The sequence below is a fragment of the Urocitellus parryii genome, chromosome 2 (assembly GCF_045843805.1).
Source record: "Urocitellus parryii isolate mUroPar1 chromosome 2, mUroPar1.hap1, whole genome shotgun sequence".
In the NCBI taxonomy this organism is placed as follows: Eukaryota; Metazoa; Chordata; class Mammalia; order Rodentia; family Sciuridae; genus Urocitellus; species Urocitellus parryii.
Window position 1 is genome coordinate 80,722,583 of NC_135532.1, and position 10,458 is coordinate 80,733,040.

Here is a 10,458-nt window from a genome sequence, read left to right on the forward strand (position 1 = left end):
ATTCAATATATTATTCAATATGTTATGATTAAAGTGTGTAAAAGTTTTATTTATATATATATATATTTAGGGTTTTTTTAAGTGTGTTGAGTGTTGAGAATAAATATAGAAAGGAAATTTTCCCACCTTTTGCCTCTATTAGGTAATCAGCTACTTATTTTCTCTGCTACCAAAAGTCCAGCTTTTAGTGATACATTATACTTTACTCATTTTTAGCTAAACTGCTTTTAGCAAGAAACATTATTGAGCTTATCAAATTTGTATGTAAAGTAAGAGCTAACAGAATTCCTTACCCCTAAAAGCTTTCCCTATTCAAAGAAATATAACTTTTTTTTAATGTTGATGGATCTTTATTTCGTTCATTTATTTATATGTGGTGCTGAGAATCGAACCCAGTGCCTTTCACATGCTAAGCAAGCACTCTACCACTGAGCCACAACCCCAGCCCAAGAACTAGGACTTTTTAATGGCTATTCAACTATTAAAAGACTTTCACTCCCTCAGTTCCTGGACATTTCCCCTAAGATTTACATAATTGGAAGTCAGATTTACAGAAAAGTAAGTATTATTGTTTTTAATAGAATTACAGATAAATAGTAAATGAATGACCAGAAATGTTTTACATCTTGTGTTTTTAAAAAAGTTTCACTAATTTTTTTTAAGTTTTAATTTAATTTAATTTTCTAAACTGTGGTAGAATACACATAACCAATTTTAACCATCCTGACCTTTTTTTTTTCCTTTATTTTCTTTGTTTTTAGTGCTGGGATTGAATCAAGGACCTTGTACACACCAGGCAAGCATTCTACCACTGACCAACATCTTCAGCCCTTAACCACTTTTTAAGTGTTATTTTTTAAATAATGAAAACAATTTGGATAATGGGGGGTAGGGAATGTCCAATATTAAATATTAATTCTTGCATGTATTTTCCGATATTAAACTCATGAACTCCAGAGAAGTATCCAGTGTATAGTTAGAAGGAGGCCAGGGTTCAGAGACAGTCTGGGGCAGCCCGCTGACCAGTCCCTGTAGACCTGCCCATCTGGCCATCTCTGGGAATGCCAAGGTAACTTCATTTTCTCAATAGCCACTCTGCTTCTCAGATGAGTAATAAAGTATGTGGTTGCATAAGTTAGTATTGCTCAATAATTTGAGAAGATCCATTCCCAGAAGAGCTCAAAGCAACACTGTGAAGATACAAATCACATTCTGCATTTAGAGAATTCTTATGTTGACACTTTATATTAGTAAGTGAATTGCTGCAACAGATTTTCTTCCTTACCACATCCCTTGTTAACTTACTCCTTATGCTGAGTGAGCTATGACAGCAACACCAGCTATTCACGTATTCCTCATCCCATTTATAGTTGGCAGCAACTTCTATTTCATATGCAAATATGAGCAGAATGCTGTTGTGTCTATAACTGAAATAAAAATCCCTCGAAAAGGTGGAGTTCTACTTCTATATGCTCCAAAACCTTCTATTGAGATGTTTATTATTGTTGCTGTTGAGCTGGGGTCTCACTCTGTTGCCCAGGCTGGCCCTGTACCTGTGGGCTGAAGTGATCCTCCTGCTGAGAACTCCTGAGTAGCCAGGACTACAGGTGTGCACCACCACACCTGGCTTGTTCACTTTTTTAATCTAACCTTTTGAAGTTGATATTGGTACAACTTGCTTTAGGGGGAAAAAAAGTCTAAGGCCCAATCTCTTATCTCAACAAAATCAATTTCTATAACAAAATGAACATTTTGATGAGATTATGATAAGGGGATTTCACATGCAGAAGTAGAAGCAAACCAGTAACAAAGAGATTGCCAAATTTCAGAGAGCAAATGGAAATCTGTACAAACCAGGCAGTAGTCATTGCAGCTGGTATTTCATAATGGATAACCCTAGGCTAAGAAGAGTTTCTAGGTTTAGAGTTGGAACTTGAAAAATGGCCTAGAGCTAATACCCTTCAGAAAGACAGGTGGGAGGAAGAACCAATATATCAGGTAAAGATAGTTAGAAGAGGGGAAGGATAGAAATGAAGTCAGGAGAAAGCTTGGTATTTGAGGCATGTAGAGAATGGACTTGCAAGAGAGTAGGGAGGATGTTAGAGAAACAGGGACATAAAGTAAACAGAGAAGTAGAATAGCTCTGTGATTATGTATTGGCAAATTAAAAACCTGGTACAGTGGTGTGCACCTGTAGTCCCTGATACTTGAGTGGCTGAGGCAGAAGGATCACTCGAGCCCAGGAGTTCAAGAGCAACATAGAAAGACGCTGTCTTAAGAAAACAAACAAAACAGGGGTAGGGTATAACTCAGTAGTGAAGCACTTGCCTAGTAAGTGTGAGGCCCTGGGTTCAATGCCCATCTCCACACACACACACACACACACACACACACACAAAACAAAACCAATAACACCCCTAACACTTTAGGAAAGGAAGAGTTGAAATAAATATTTGGGAGACACTCTCAGAGGAGAAAGATATTAACTGGAGCTCAAATAAACAAGTAGAGAGATGAGACTCAAGGACTGCACTACAATGGACAGCAATAGTGCCCAGCGTTCACAAATGTTCAGAGTCCAGGACACATCTGCATGGAAAGGTGACTCCAAAGACATACAAGATCTTAAATTTGCTTTGACCACTTTTCCACGATATTTTGCATCAACAAGATTTTTCTGTATCTTCATGGAAAATAAGAGTTATAATCTGTATTACTAAGTCCCATATTTTTATTTCCACATTTCCAACCACTTGCTAGACATTTCCACCTGGAAGTCTTGACAACCTTTCAAACTCAAAATGGTCTAACATCGAACACACATATTCACTCGATAAATATTTATTGAGCACTTATAATATGCCAGGTTTGTTGACCTCTCTACTGGGACCTCATTTGTTCAACACAGGGTTATCAGGCACCAATGATAAAATAATAAACATAGACATTATCATAGAGCTTACAAGTCTACTGGGAAAGGTAAATAATAGTCAGATAGTGCTACAAATGAATGGAAATTTGGGATTGTGATGAATACTACAGAGAAAAGATACATTTTCCTGTGAGAACTCACAATCACAGGGCTATAACCTGGTCTGAGAAATCAGGGAACACTTCAGCTGTGAAATATGAGAAAAAACAGCAACATAAAGAACAGAGAAAGTACAATTGTCCTCTCCTATTGAGGTTTTGCTTTCAGCAGTTTCAGTTACCTGAGGTCAACTGAGGTCTGAAAATATTAAATGGAAAACTCCAGAGATAAACAATTCATAAGTTTTCAACTGTGCACCTTTCTGAGGAGTATAATGGAATCTCACTCTGTCCTACCCAAATGTGATTCACCTTTGTCTAGACATTTCCACCTGGATGTCTAGTGTATCTGCATGGTATATATTACCCAATCATTAGCCATTTAGTAACCATTGGGTTATCAGATAGACTATTGTGGTATCACAGTGCTTGTATTCATATAGCCCTTATTTTACTCAATATCGGCCTGAAAGCACAAGAGTAGTGATACTGGCAATTCATATATGTCAAAGGGAAGCTGTTCAATGCTCCCTTTAAATGAAAAGGTGAAAGTTCTTCACTTATGAAAGGAAGAAAAAACTTGTATGCTGAGTTTGCTAAGATTCTACAGTAAGAACACATCTTTATGAAATTGTGAAGATGGAAAAAGAAACTAGTGTAAATTTTGCCGTTGCATTTAAAAACGCAAAAGTTATGGCCACAGTGCATGGTAAGTGCTTAGCTGAGGCAGAAAAGGCATTAAATTATAGAGTACAGTACTATCTGTGGTTAGCATTGAACAGCATCAGCTAAAGGGTCTTAGGATGTATCACCCAAGGATAAGGAGGGACCACTGTAGTCCATGGGGAAGGAACATGATATAGCATTTCAGACACTCAAGGGACCACTGTGATAAGCAGAAGGAGGGGTGATAGCCAAGAGGAAAAGGTGGGGAGATATTCAGGGGCCACGGTACCCAGGGCCTCATGGGTTATTTTAAGGATTTTAGTCTTTACATGGAGAGCAATGGGAAGTCACAAAAGAGTCTTAAACAGAAAAGTGACGTGATCTGATGCATTTCACAAAATCACTCTGGCTGCTGTGCCAGAGAATGGGTAGGAACCAAGAAGAAGGAGAAAAACTGATCAGAACACTGCAATAGTTGAGTGCACATGGAGGGAAGGGGATGAACTGGAGAAGCGACAGTGGTGAAACTTCCAGATCCCAGGGGTGGAATTGGCTCTGTGGTCAAGGAAGTAGGTAATCATTTCTGGGTTTCTAATTTGTAGGAGTGGTGGGTGATAGACCATTTAAAATGGTCTGGAGTGAAGGGAAAGGCAATAAAGGCAGTAATAAGCACTGAGTCTTCTGTATATCCCGTGGGTGGTCACTGAGCTAAAGCTGTGGCTGACTTTGCCTCTGTGAACAGTAGAGAGGGAGATGGAGAGAGAACCTAAATTTTGAGGAAATGCAACATTTAATGGCAACGTAGAGGGAAGGTGAGCCTGCATAGGAAACAGATGAGCTGTCAGGCAGCTGGAGAAAGCTATGGCTTCACAGAAACAAAGGGAAGAAGTTTGAAGGAGGGAGAAGCAAAAAACATGGGCTGGGGTTGTGGCTCAATGGTAGAGTGCTTGACTAGCATGGGTGAGGCCCTGGGTTCAATTCTCAGCACCACAGTAAGAACACATCTTTATGAAATTGTGAAGATGGAATATAAATAAATAAAATAAAGGTCCATTGACAACTAAACATATATATATATATATATATATATATATATATATATATATATATATATATATATATATATATAATATCCACTGAGTTTAAAGATGGAGTAAGTTCTCTGATGGTAGATTGACAAGAGTAGAAGCTGAATGGATGGGAGAGAGCTATCATGAGTTAAGGAGCAAAGAGTAAACAAAATTCCACTGGGAACTAGGTGTGGTGGTGCACTCCTGTATCCCAGCAACTCAGGAGGCTGAAGCAGGAGGATTACAAGTTCCAGGTCAGCCTCAGCAACTTAGCAAGACCCGTCTCAAACCAAAAATGAAAAGGACTGGGAATGGGCTGGGCATATAGCTTAGTTGGTAGAGTGCTTGCCTTACATGCACAAAGCCCGGGGTTCAATCCCTAGCACCACATAAAAAAAAAAAAAAAAAAAAAAAAAGGACTGGGGATGATGTTCAGTGTACAGGGCTTGCCTAGCACACCTGAGGCCTTGGAATCAGGACCTAGCACCACACACATGCACACAAAATAGCACACACACACAAACTCTTATTAGTAATTTAAGGTGCAAAGGTCAGGAAAGTGATCACAAGAAGAATGAGGGATCAAGGGATGATTTTTCTTTTTAATGGGAGAATCATATGTATTAATATCAATACTATTCTGTGGCTGCCATAAAACAGTTTCATAAAATCAATCACTTAGCATCCTGTAGATCTGCAGAGACTACCTACAGCACAGGTGAAAAACTGGAGTTGATTAGGAGACCACAACATTACCATACCCTCTTATTTTAATTAAAAAAATGTTTTTGTGGTGCCAGGGATCAAACCCAAGACCTTGCACATGCTAGATAAGCACCTCACCACTGAACTTGTATCCCTGACTTTCATTTTTAGATTAATGCAGTGGCCTAAGTGGGTTTCCCTGGTTTTAGTTTTTCCTTTATCCCACCCATTCTAAGCCAAAATAGTTTTCCTAATGCATATCCTGCTCAGAAACCCTCAGGAGCTCCTCACTGCCTACTAATGTTCATCATGATACAATGAAAACTATTTTTCTGGCATCCTCTGCCCTCTTTCCTGTGTGTGCACTTTGTGTCCAGGTGCAGGGATATGCTTGAGGCACCCAGTTCAGAAAAACAGCTGTTTCTGGCATCAGATCTATCTCCACACCCTGGTCACGCCCTTCCAGGCCTTCGGTGTGTCCTCTCCTCGATTTTTTTCCTGCTTGAAATCCTTCCCATTTATAGTAGGCAGAATAATAGCCCCCTAAAGATGTCTGTACCTTAATGCATGGAATCTGTGAATGTGTTGCCTAAAGTGGCAAAAGAGCCCTTGCCGATGTGATTAAGGGCACAGACCCCGATGAGGAGACCATCTTGGATTATTCACATAGTAATCAAATGATTCCTTGAAAGCAGAAGGCAGAATAGGCAGAGAGATGTAACAGCATGAGAAGGACTTGCTCATTGCTAACTTTGAAGATGGAGGAAGGGGCCACAAGCCAAGGAATGCCATGGCCTCCCAAAAAAACCCTGAATCTTGCCACACCTTGAAAGAGGAGGAAACTGTCCCCTCAAACCTCCAGAAAGGCCTACAGCTCTGCTGCTGCCTTGGTCTGAACCTGTGAGATCCAGGTTGGACTTCTGGCCTCCTGGGCCATAAGATCCTAAATTTATGTTGCTTTAAGCCATTTAGTTTGTGGCCTTTAAAAAAAATTAATACCGAGGATTGAAGTCAAGGGTACTTAACCACTGAGCCACATCCCCAGACCTTTTAATTTTTTTATTTTTGAGACAGGGTCTCCCTCTAAGTTGCTGAGGCTGGCTTTGAACTTGCAATCCTCCTGCTTCAGCCTCCCAAGCTGCTGGAATTGCAGGCATGAGCCACCACAACTAACAGTTTGTGGCATGTTTTTCAGCAACATCCTTCACCACCTGTTCTTCAATGTTTCCAAGAAGCTGTCCGTGATGATCTCAGCCAGAAATTAACAGTTTGCTTTTATCTGAACTCTGAGGCCCTGGCGACTTTCCTCCCCCTGAGAAACGGTCTGATGTCATGGTTTGGGTATCCTTGTTCTTTAGGTTAGGGTTAGGATTCAGGTGGGCATGGTAGCCGCCACAATATCTAACTTTGCCTTGTACATTGTAGCCACTCACCCCCGCCCCCGACACCCCCGGAATTCTCTTTTACATAATCAGTGAACAAATGGAAATTCCATAAATCTTTAAGGCAGAAACAAAATAACAGTAGTAAGTACACCCTTTCTTTCCTCTTTTCCTTGAAGTTAGCTATTATTACCTTCATTCTGAAATTAGAGGTCATATCTTTATTGTCTATAATCTGTAGCACTAAACCCATCAAGGATTTTGATACTTACTGTTAGCAGGAAATATTATTTTTGACACATAATTGATTTTAATTAACTATATTTCATAACTTTCCAGAGAACAAGGCCTTAGAACTTTAAGGAAATAACAATAAACAAGAATGGATAAAGAGATACTTTTACCTGTAAATGGCTACTGACAACAAAGTATTATTTTATTAATACTGATGATAATACAAAATTAAATCATCACCAAATAGGATCTGATTTACTTATGAAAGCCTAAATCTGCATTTTAATGTTTTTCTTCCAAGTCAGAATATGAGCAAGTGTAGCATATAATGGTGAATATAAGGTGAATGTAAGTTGCATTTAAATTTAGAGAAAACTAGGTTTATAAAAAAGACTTCCTCTAGCTCCTGGAGCATGTTCATATCCATCTAGGTGGGCATGGTAGCTGCCACAATATCTATCTTTGCTGAAAAGTTGCCATGATGATAATAAAATGGACAGTATAGTTATATGCTATTGAAAATCTGTAGATTTGAAGCTGCATTGTTCAAATAATGTGAAAATATAAAGCAACCTTCAAACAACAATTATAATTTCTTCTTTGGAAATGGAAGCATGTTACTATAGTGATACACTCACATCAATGTTTATAGCAGCTTACTTCATTGTAGCTAAGCTATGGAACCAACCTAGTTGCCCTTCAACAGATGAATGACAAAGAAAACGTGGTACATATATACAATGGAATATTATTCAGCCATAAAGAAGAATTAAAATTATGGCATTTGTCAATAAACCATGGAACTGGAGACCATCATGCTAAGTGAAATAAGCCAATCCCCAAAAAACCAAAGGCTGAATGTACTCTCTGATATTTGGATGCTAACTCACAATAAGCAGGGGCTGGGGAGGGGGTGGGAAGAATAGAAGTTCACTGAATTAGACAAAGGGGAATGAAGGGAAGGGAGAGGGGATGAAAATAAGAGACACAGTAGAATGAATCGGACATAAGTTTCCTGTGTTCATATATGAAACTCCACATCATGCACACCCACAAGAATGGGAAATTTTACTCCATATATGTATGATATGTCAAAATATAGTTACTGTCATGAAAACTAAAAATAACAGGTAAAAAATTAATAAAATGGAAGTATGAATTCACAGTTCCCAGAACTTCAAGAAGACAAAAGGAAAATATATTTTTAAAAAACATTTTGTTTTAGTTGTAGTTGGACACCTTTATTTTATTTTGATGTGGTGCCGAGGATTGAACCCAGCTCCCCACAAGTACTAGGCGAGCGCTCTACTGCACAGTCACAATCCCAGCCCCAAAAGGAAAATATTTTTAAACATTGAAATCACATTAAAAAAAATCACAACTCGAGGTTAAACTATAGATTCATTTTATATGGACAGATCAGACATAATAGATTTTGTCTTTACCAAGCTCTGACTGGTTTCTAAGCTTCCATGTTACCTCTTCCTACTTTGCATTTCAGCAAAAAAAAAAAAATATACCCTTTATTTTTCAAAATCAACATGAGTTGAAGTTCTCTGTAATGAGGGTACAGCTATTCAAATGTTGAATGCATATTAGTTACAGAAATCTTAAAAAAATTTTAGATAAAATTCTGGCTAGGAAGGGAAGAAGTAGCAGGAACACAGGGCGGAGTCAGGATAGACACTTGGAGCAGAAGCTCAGAGAGTCCAGGGTTAGAACAGACTGAATTCCCTCCCAGCAGCGACAAAACCCAGAGAACACTGGGGGTCCTGTTGGGTTGCAGCACCTACCATATTACTGTAGAATTGGTTTTGGAAGTTAATTTCTCAATTTCCTTCTCCAGTTTGATTTTTTCTTTTCCCAATGTTGGGGATGGAACCCAGGGCCTCGCTAGGCAAGTGCTCTATCACTGAGCTACATCCTCAGCCCTGAATCTTAAAGAAAACCCCAGGAGATATAAAGCCTTTGAGATCCAAAGGAATGAGTCTGTTTAGGTGGAATTTCAGGAATTACAAGTATTTCATTCATTCACTCATTCATTCATTCATTCATTCATTCATTCAGTACTGAATTCTAGGCACTGCCGACAGGTGACTATATCAATCAGGGTCACTCCAGGTGAATTTGGGCTAACTAAATAAAGACACAGACACAGAAAGTACCTTTTTCTTTTGGTTCAGTGACCGCTCCTCAGCCACAGCTCCCACAAAGGGGGCAAAGAGGAGGAGCACCCCTCAAACCCGGGTTTTATTAATGGGGGGAGTTGATTCATGGAACATTCTATCCAAAAAAGAGCAAAAGGGTAGGATTACAACAAACAGGTGGGTGTAGTTCAACCCCATGGGGTAATGCCCACTCCCTGAGCTGCTGTATTGCAATGGGAACAATACCAGTCCAGTATCTCTTTACCCAGGACTTAAAAGTGTGTACATAGCTCCTGTTCTGGGTGCCTCCCAACACAGGCACAGTGCTAAGCATGGAGACATAGAACTTACAGTTTAGAGAGGGGATGGACTTAATCAAATAATCATAAAAAACAATATGTGGTGAGAAACGATATTAAGTGTCACATAGCCTATTTCCCCAACAAAGAGACTGACCTACCTAGTGGTTATCGAGAGACTGTGAAGGCTGGCCCTCTCAAGGGAATCACAGGGCCACATCCAAGAGTGGCAGGGCCCAGCAGGAGGGAGCAACACTTCAGAAAGGAGTGATTGCAGAATTTCTAGAGAGGTAGGGAGTGTGGGTGGAAGCCTGTGCCAATTTGCACAAGCACCTTGTCAACATTTGCACAAGTAGACTCATTCCCAATGGCCCCAAGAGTTTTTCACCAAACCAGTTCCCCCTTGGTGGCACTGACAGGAGATCAGAGGTCACAATCTGGTTGACTGAGGTGTGGGGACTTAAGTACTCTTGCGGAGCCAGCAGCACTATTTCTACCTGGGGTATGTGTTTACCTGGAGCAGCTGCAGGACATATTCATGACCCACAGCCCCCTCATTTTCTCAGTTTGGTCACATAGGACCTTGTTCCTGATAAGAAAGATTTCTCCTGTCAGACTCACCATTGGGCAGAGGAACTGCCAAGGTTGGCTTTCCCATTAGGCCCAGTCCCCAGAGCACAGAATGCTTTTAGGGATCCATGAAAATATTTTACTTTTAATTTATTTTAAAGTCAGAACAAAAAAAGTGAATGTAACAACAAAGAATATATATGGCTTACCTATGGTTTCAGTTATCCATAGTGAACCATGATCCATGTATTAAAATGGAAAATTCTAGAAATAAGCAAGTCATGAGTTTTCAATTGAGTATCATGATGAAATCTTTTGCTGACCTACCTTCTTCTGCCTGGGACCATGAATCATT